The following is a 9604-nucleotide window of genomic DNA, read 5'->3' as shown; positions in this document are numbered from 1 at the left end:
CCAGTGAACAGCAGTGGATTCCAAGACTCACAGTTGCTCAACATACTGAGAGTAAATGACATGGCAGTACTGAGACCTAAAGAAAATATTTGTACCACTCCCTAGAAGGGTTTGTAAAGGAGGGAGCTAATTAGAATGTGTTATGATGCACAAAGTATGAAATGGTCGAAGATCAACTTAAAAAAAAAAACATTTGAATGTATGAGTTATCTGTGTGTAAATTTTGTGTGTATCCATATGCTACAGGTCTAAAATATTTATTCTCATGGATCAAATATTTGGTAGCAAGGGAGTTCTGGACTTGCCAAGAGAGCTAGATTCTTGTCCTGATTTCTTGGCAGCCCTGTGAAAGCAGTAACATTATTCATGGTTGAGGGGATTACTAAAGTTAGACAGCTAGAGTTAATTTGTGGGCATGCTATTTGCCAGCTTTGTAATTTGGTGTAAATTACTTAAATTCTCTGTGCCCAATTTTCACACATAAGTTGGGTTGTTATGAAGATGAGGTGCGTGGTACATGGAGGAATCTTTGATCTGTACTTGCAGTGTTATAGCGGATCAGTTAATCAGTAATTGTAGCTCAATCCAGGTTGAGGCTGATTGAACAACCTCCCCAACACACACCTGTTGAATTTCATTGCACTTTCCCCAGGATCTTTCCATTCTCTCACACATCATAGACTCTCTTCCTCCCTCTGCAGGTGGACAGCAGCAGTACCAAGCCCAAATATTCTGGTTGCTATGGGTACCGATGTAACGCGGTAACCAAGGAGACCAAGGCGGAAGCTTCAGGCGGCGGTGGCAGCAGCTGCTGCAACAAGGGTCACAGGTGAGTTAGAGGACTAAGTGGGCACACAGCGAGTGAAGTGTGAAGGGTCTTGGGGGTAGAGTCCGGCAATGAGCTGAGTCTTGGTGGTGGTGTCCGTGGAGCAGCAGGTAAGAAAGGAGACCTTGCTGGGTTGAAGAAGGGCCAATCAGTCCATCGAGGAGGTATTTGGACTCTTGCCATATCTGACTTAGGAACTTTCAGACACAGCTCTGGCTCAGGAGCTACATGTTTCTAAATAAAAGATTTTGGTCAATGTCAGTGCAGACAAGAACCAAGCGTTAAGCCAGATAGAGAAAGCCCAGCCTCCATCAGGTACAGCATCCCCAAGCTCTCTCTTTTCAAATGTTAGTCTCTTTTGTCCTTTCAAGTCATTGGTGACCTGTGAAACATGTACTTACAGGGGAGAGCATCCCACAAGGTTTTTTCTTTGCAGCACTCTTCCTGCCTGTCTCATTTAGCCACTTCTCTCTTGAAGTCCACTCCTCTCCAGTAATAGCTGGTAGAGTAGGAGTGCCTGCTTACAGAAATATCTGAGGTAGTGGATGTTTTAGTCTTTTTGTTTTATTTTGAAACCAAAATAGACATAAAGAGAGAATTTGGCAAGTAATGTTAAAATCCTTTTTGAAAGTGAAGCTGTGTAGGATTAAGATTGCAAATTCTTTGCCTATGGTAATCTCACCTCCTTTTCTGATCTTATTGCTTAACCTAACAGGCTATACAGAAGCTAGCTCTAACCTCCATAACATTTTCAGGTGTTTTACACAGGAGCTACCTGGAATTAGTTCCTCTCTTTCCTTCTTTCAGGACACTTAATATTTCCTCCAGTTACTTTGTTTGCTTTTTATGTAATTTTATTTTCTTCATCAGAACAAACATTCAGAGAAGATTCATGTAATACATACCTGTTCATTTTGTTATTTTGTACTCCATACTATACTTAGAGATATTTGATATAAATGTGTTGATTGCTAATCCATATTTTGTAGCAGATATGTAAAAACACAAACATTTGTTGTGGGTGAAGAGTTAACACTTTTCTCCCTAGATAAGATTGTGTAATTAGTTAAAAGTAGTAGAGAAATGAAATTTTTGTAACTTAGTATGTTGTTACCCACTCTGTCAGATGTGCAGTAACTGTGACAATTGATGAAAATGCAAAGATTCATGAAAAGATGTCTCCCAAATATGTCCACAGCTTAGAAAACAGCATGTATTTGAGCAATTGTGCAAAAATAGAGATAATAGTAAGTGAACTTCATACACAGTTTCCAAAGGGTAAATTTTCTTTTGATGGAGGAAACAGTAAGAGAGTTAGCCTTCATATTGCTCTAGTAGAATAATGGAAAAATAGAACAGGAGACTAGAAAGAAGGTGATGCCTAGTAGAAAAGCTTAATTTTAAGTGCCAGGCAGAGTACTTGGTTCTTATTTATTATGTATATAGAACTCTTTAAAATCTTTGTGTGTATGTGTTTGTGTGTGTGTGTGTGTGTGTGTGTGTGTGTGTTACATGAGAGGCCAGAAGAGAAGGTTCCCTCATTCTACTACGTGCATTTCTAGGCTTGGATTTAGACTCTAAGAATTTTGAGCAAGAACTTCTAAATGCCAAGCCCTCTTGCTGGCCAGAGAGAACTGAGAATCAACTGAACACCAGAAATGTATTCAGTAGTATTTCTGTTATGTCACTGTAAAAGGCATAAAATATGTAATCTAATGTATGAAGGGTAATGACTGGGAAAGAGGAAATGATATTTACTTATTTACTAAATAAGCCTTGGGCTTGTTTAGATTAATATTAATTTGACTTAATAGTGTTGAGTGTATAGAAAGGTAATTAAATTTAAAGTCTTAAGAGAAGCTGACTGGTTTAGTAATAGAACAAATAATAGAAGTGTAGTTGTGGTTCTTTTACCAACTTCACATGCTTAATGATCTAATGATGATTAATGATCTAAAACCTTGGAAAAAAGAATAACAGTGGATCATATGAAACCAAATGTTGCTGAAAAATTATTAAAGGACTTGGTTTCTGAAAGTTGTAATTTAAAGTTGTAACAATTTCATTGTTGCTTATAATTATCTAAAGTTTTTATTTGATACTGAGTTAATAATTATTGTTTCTTTCCCAGAGTTTTTCATAGATTTTAAAGGCAACTAGAGAAGAGCGTACATCTACAAAGTCATCATTATTTAGAAGGTCTTTTGACTTTGAATCAGGTCTAATGTAAGATGTAAGTATCTTTAATTCAGTATTTTTTCTTATTTTAAATTTGAAAGTGTCCTAAAAGGCTATCTTACTTTGATATCTAAATACAAACTTCCCCAGTTGTTTAGAAAAGAAATGGCACAGAGCATGAAATATTGGGCTGCATATGTACTGTTTAGTGCTGCTAATCCTTGCCTCATGAGAGATCCTGAGGGGATAAAAGGCTGTCCAAGGCTTGAAGTTGGAATGCCTGACTGATGTCAGGGCCTGTAGTGGGAAAACACGTCGAGCATTTACTTAATGTGCTGTTCACATGCAGGATCTGAGGCTGAAGATCATGAATGATCACTTTATACCTTAAAGTTTTTAAAGATTTGACAAACAGATATTAAGTGTTAATGTGAGGTGTATTGAAATTTAAAGTTAATATTATTTTAGTACTTTGAAGCATGTGTTTTCCAATTAACTTAATTTTTATTTAACATTTCTTTTGTGAATCTCAGATTTCCATGTACTATCACCAACAAGACCTCAAAGCCTTTAACTCCCCAAAGAATCTAATGATTAGAAACTTTAAAAATATGTTCTAAAGTAAAAAAAAAAAAAAAAGAATAAAAAAAAACCTTAGTGGTTGTGTCTTAAATTTTATGACATATAGTTATCTGAGTCATTGGAAGAATGAACTAACTCACTGAATATTCTCAATTATGGTAGGGTGTGTTCACTCATGCTCTTCTGGCCATGTGCAGTCAAGGACAGCTACTAGCATAGTCCTAAATTGTAAATGTACTTAAACCATTGTGAGGTTTTGAGTTTCTGTTGTATCTTAATAATACCATTCTTGAGTGTCATTTTTTTTTTTGTATTATAATATCATTTCTCAGTTCTAATCCCTGGACAGTTCTGATGGAGAGAGTTTTTCCACTTCTCATTCTTCCACTGGAATTGTGCTAAGTTCTTTGGAAATTTGGGCCATCTCTTAGCACCTTTTTGGGGGGCTTCATATGTTATAAATACATTACTTCCTCCATTCTATGGCAACAAAGTTATTTGATTTCTTTCCTAAAATGACAACATTTTTAGAAACATTATCAGACTGGAGTAGTAAATCCTGTATCATCTTGGATGCATATATGTTACAGGAAACTGTTCCTAGAAGACAGAAAATTATGCAAACAAACCAACTAGGTAAACAACATAATGTGAGGTGGTTGATGGTCACCTGTAACTTCAGGTCTGGGATATCGGATGACCTCTTCAGGCTTTTGTGAGCACTGAACACATGTGGTGTACATACATACATTCATACATATACACACCGAGACATACACATATAAAATAGATACACAAGTAATCAGACCTTTAGGAAAAATAAATAAATTATGCCATCCTGTTGGGGTCATGTAGATGTGACAGGTCCTGTGAAGTAGGGACTAGGGCTTCTCTCCTGTCTCTAGAATAAGGCAGTTATCCCTCCATGGGGGACATGTTTGCAAAGTCCTTTTGTGCACCAGGGATACATCCTGGCTCCACTGTCTGAGGTCTCTTAGACTGCTCAGACATTCTGGCTGAGACCCATATTCAGGGGGGCCCGAGTCAGACCCCTGCTGGCTTCCCAACTATCACTCTAGTGGCCCTTAGCTCCTCCTTGTTCAGGTAAGCTGTCTCTATGTGCTTCTACCGCATGGTCTTGTCCTCTCCATCTGCTTCTGGGTTCTAGTTCGACTCAGTGTTTATGTATGGGTGTTTGCTCCTATTTTCAACAGGCATTAGTTGAGGTCTCCATGGAGAAGTTAGTTGTTGATCTCACTCTCCAGGAAGGGCATTTATGATAGCCTTTCCATGAAAGCTGAGATTGTTAGTTGGGAGCAGTCTTGTAGTTCTCTCGACCATTCTTTGTGTTCAATTTTATCTTCAAACCAATATTGGCTCCCTCTTTTATGTTCTCTCTCTCTGTCTCTGTGTGTGTCTCTCTCTCTTTCCTATCTTCCATTCCTAACCAGGCTCAATCCTCCTGGTCGCACATGCCTTCCTCTCCTCCCCCTCATTTTCTCCAACTTCTCTCTCCATTCACTGTCCTCCCCCACTTCACCTGAGCTCTGGGGGACTTCTCCCTTCCCAGTTCTGTGAGGGACTTTATATGAATCTCTTAGAATATACCTTGTATCCTCCTAGTTCCTCTGGTGATGTGAATTATAAGCTGGTGATCATTTGATCTAGTTCTAAAATCCATATATGAGTGAGTACATACTGTGTTCCTCTTTTTGTGACTGGGTTACCTCATTCAGGATGGTTTCTTCAAGTGCCATCCACTTGCCTGCGAATTTCAAGATATCATTATTTTTTTCTGCAGAGTAGTATTCCATTGTGTAGCTGTGCCACATCTTCATTATCCATTCTTCAATTAAGGTTCTTGCTATTACAAATAGTGATGCTATGAACATAGTTGAATAGATGTCTTTGTTGCATGGATGTGGGTATATGCTTAAGAGTTGGATTGCCGGGTCCTTTGGTAAACTAATTCCCATTTTCCTGAGGAACCGCCATACTGATCTCCAAAATGGCTGTATGAGTTTGCACTCCCACATCCTCTCCAACATAAGTCATCACTGGTGTTTCTAATTTTAGCCATTCTGGCAGGGGTAAGATTGTATCTCAAAGTTGTTTTGATTTGCATTTCCCTGATAGCTAAGGATGTGGAGCATTTTCTTAAGTGTCTTTCAGCCTTTTTGATTTCCTCCATTGAGAATTCTTCCTTCAGTTCTGTACCCCATTTTTTAATAGGGTTATTTGGTGTTTTGTTGACTAGTTTCCCGACTTCTTTGTGTATTTTGGAGATCAGCCCTTTGTCGGATATAGGATTAGTGAAAATCTTTTCCCAGTCAGTGGGCAGCCGTTTGGTCTTGTCAACTGTGTCCTTTGCCTTACAGAAGCTTCTAAGTTTGAAGAGGTCCCATTTATTAATTGTTTCTTTCAGTGCCTGTGCCCCTGGAGTTATGTTCAAGGAGCAGTCTCCTATACCAATTTGTTCAAGGGTACCCCCTACTTTCTCCTCTAAGAGGTTCAATGTGGCTGGATTGATGTTGAGGTCTTGATCCATGTGGACTTGAGTTTTGTGCATGACGACAGACATGGGTCTATCTGCAGTCTTCTACACACCCTCATCCAATTGTGCCAGCACCATTTGTTGAAGATGCTGTCTTTGCCCCATTGTATAATTTTAGCTGTTTTGTCGAAAATCGGGTGTTCATAGTTGTGTGGATTAATATCAGGATTTTCAATTAGATTCCATTGGTCTACCTCTATTTTTATGCCAATACCAGGCTGTTTTCAGAACTATAGCTCTGTAGTAGAGCTTAAAATCAGGAATGGTGATGCCTCCTGATGTTCTTTTATTGTATAGGGTTGTTTTGGCTATCCTGAGTCTTTTGTTTTTCCATATAAAGTTGATTACTATCCTTTCAAGGTCAGTGAAGAATTGTGGTGGGATTTTAATAGGGATTACATTGAATCTGCAGATTGCTTTTGGTAAGATTGCCATTTTTACTATGTTTATCCTACCTAACCAAGAGCATGGGAGATCTTTCCATTTTCTGGTATCTTCTTTAATTTCTTTCTTTAGAGTCACAAAGTTCTTATTATATAGGTCTTTTACTTGTTTGGTAAGCGTTACACCAAGATACTTTATGTTGCTTGTGGCTATTGTAAAGGGTGATGTTTCTCTGATTTCTTTCTCTGCCTCTTTGTCGTCTGAAAAAAAATAGGTTACTGATTTATTTTTTAGTTTATCTTGTATCCTGCTAGTTTGCTGAAGGTGTTTATCAGCTGTAGGAGTTCCCTGGTAGAGTTTATTGGGTCGCTTTTGTAAACTATCATATCATCTGCAAATAGAGACAGTTTGACTTCTTCCTTTCCAATTTGGATGCCCTTGATCTCCTTTTGTTGTCTTATAGCATTAGCTAGAACTTCTAGTACGATATTGAAGAGATATGGAGAGAGAGGACAGCCTTGTCTTGTTCCTCATTTTAGAGGAGTTGGCTTAATTTTCTCTCCATTCAGTTTGATGTTGGCAGTTGGTTTGCCGTATATTGCTCTTATTATGTTTAGGTATGTTCCTGTTATCCCTGACCTCTCCAAGACCTTTATCATGAAAGGGTGTTGAATTTTGTCGAAGGCTTTTTCCGCATCTAGGGAGATAATCATATGGTTTTTCTTTTTCTGTTTGTTTATATGGTGGATCACGTTGATAGATTTTCATATGTTAAACCATCCCTGCATTCCAGGTATGAAGCCTACTTGGTCATGGTGGATGAATTCTCTGATGTATTCTTGAATTCGGTTTGCCAGTATTTTATTGAGTATGTTTGCCTCGATGTTCATCAGGGATATTGGTCTGTAGTTTTCTTTCTTAGTTGTGTCTTTGTGAAGTTTGGGTACCAAAGTTATTGTGGCCTCATAAAAAGAGTTTGGCAATAAACCTTCTGTTTCTATCTTGTGGAATAGTTTGAGGAGTAGTGGTATTAGTTCTTCCTTGCATGTCTGGAGGAATTCTGCACTGAATCCAACTGGCCCTGGACTTTTTTTCGTTGGAAGGCTTTTGATGACTGCTTATATTTCATTGTGGGTTATAGGTCTATTTAAGTTGTTTGTCTGTTCTTGATTTAATTTTGGTAAGTGATAGTTATCCAGAAACTTGTCCATTTCCTTTGAATTTTCAATTTTTGTGGAATACAGATTTTCAAAGTATGACCTGGAAATTGTCCGGATTTCTTCTGTGTCTGTTGTTATGTTCCCCATTTCGTTTCTGATTTTGTTAATTTGCATGTTCTGTCTCTGCTTTTTCGTTGATTTGGATAAAGGTTTGTCTATCTTGTTGATTTTCTCAAAAAACCAACTCTTTGTTGCATTGATTTTTTGTATTGTTTTCCTGGTTTCTATTTTGTTGATTTCAGCCCTCAAGTTGATTATTTCCTGGTGTCTACTCCTGCAGGGTGAATTTGCTTCTCTCTGTTCTAAGGCTTTCAGTTGGGCTGTTAATTCTTTTATGTGACTATCCTGTTTTCTTCATATGGGCACTTAGTGCAATGAACTTCCCTCGTAGCACTGATTTCAAGGTGTCCCATAAGTTCGGGTATGTTGTATCCTCATTCTCGTTGAATATTAGAAAGTCCTTAATTTCTTTCTTTATTTCTTCTTTGACCCAGGAGTGGTACAATTGCACATTGTTCATTTTCCATGAGTTTGCAGGTTTTCTGCTATTTGTGTTGTTGTTGAGTTCCAATTTTAAGGCATGGTGGTCCAATAAGATACAGGGCTATTCCTATTCTCTTGTATCTGTTGAGGTTTGTTATGCCACCTAGTATGTGGTCGATTTTATAGCAAAGGTTCCATGTGGAGCAGAGAAGAAGGTATATTCTTTTGTCTTTGGATGGAATGTTCTATAGATGTCTGTTAGCCCCAGTTGAGACATAACTTCTGTTAATTCTTTTGTTTTTTTGCTGAGTTTCTGATTTGTGGTCCTGTCTAGTGTTGAGAGTGGTGTATTGAAGTCTCCCACTATAAGTGTGTGAGCTTTGAGTTTTAGTAGTGTTTCTTTTACGAAGGTGGGTGACTTTGTATTAGGGGCATAGATGTTCACAACTGAGACTTTGTGTTGATGGATTTCTCCTGCAATGAATATGAAATGACCGTCTACATCTCTTTTGACTAATTTTGGTTTGAAGTCTAACTTGTTAGATATTAGGATAGCTATGGCTGCTTGCTTCTTATTTCCATTTGATTAGAAAATCTTTTCCCAACCCTTTACCCTGAGGTAATGTCTATCTTTGGAGCTAAGATGCGTTTCTTGTATGCAGCAGAAGGATGGATTCTGCCTTCGTATCCATTCTGTTAGCCTGTGTCTTTTTATAGGTGAGTTAAGACCATTAATGTTGAGGGTGAGTAAGGACCATTGATTGTTGATGCTTGTTTGATTTTGGTTTGTTGTTGGCAGTGGTATTGTGAATATATTTGTTCTGCTTCACCCTAGGTTTCTGGTGTAGTTGGATTATTTGTTGCCTACATTTTTGTGGACATACTTACCTTCCTTGGGTTGGAGTTTTCCTTCCAATACTTTCTGTAGGGCTGGATTTGTAGATACATATTGGGAAAATCTGGTTTTGTCATTAAATATCTTGTTCTCTCCATCTATATTGATTGAGAGTTTTGCTGGATATAGTAGCCTAGGCTGGCATCCATGTTCTCTTAATACTTTTAGAACATCTATCCAGGACCTTCTGACCTTGAGGGTTTCCATGGAGAAGTCAGGTGTAATTTTGATAGGTCTGCCTTTATATGTTACCTGTCCTTTTTCCTTCGCTGCTCTTAATATTCTTTCTTTATTCTGTATGCTAGGTGTTTTGATTATTATATGTCGAGGGGTCTTTTTTCTTTGGTCCAGCCTATTTGGGGTTCGGTATGCTTCTTGTACTTTCATGGGCATGTCCTTCTTCAGATTTGGAAAGTTTTCCCTGTTGATTTTGTTGAATATGTTTTCAGCACCTTTGAGCTGGGCTTCCTCACCTTCTTCTA

At 38.1% G+C, this 9604-nt stretch overlaps 1 protein-coding gene across 1 annotated transcript in view; it reads left to right on the top strand.

Moving 5' to 3' along the window:
* The first annotated feature begins 767 nt into the window (after positions 1-767).
* The window catches only part of Zbbx (zinc finger B-box domain containing), a 121384-nt gene continuing 112547 nt past the window's right edge, over positions 768-9604 (top strand). The window contains exons 1-2 of the mRNA XM_051199271.1: positions 768-829; positions 2970-3059. The gene's annotated coding sequence lies outside the window, so the exon portion shown is untranslated. The remainder of the gene's footprint in view (positions 830-2969; positions 3060-9604) is intronic.

Source organism: Phodopus roborovskii, unplaced genomic scaffold, assembly GCF_943737965.1.
Source record: "Phodopus roborovskii unplaced genomic scaffold, PHOROB, whole genome shotgun sequence".
NCBI lineage: Eukaryota > Metazoa > Chordata > Mammalia > Rodentia > Cricetidae > Phodopus > Phodopus roborovskii.
Note: the sequence above shows the minus strand (reverse complement) of the source record. Positions and strands in the feature narration are given on the sequence as shown.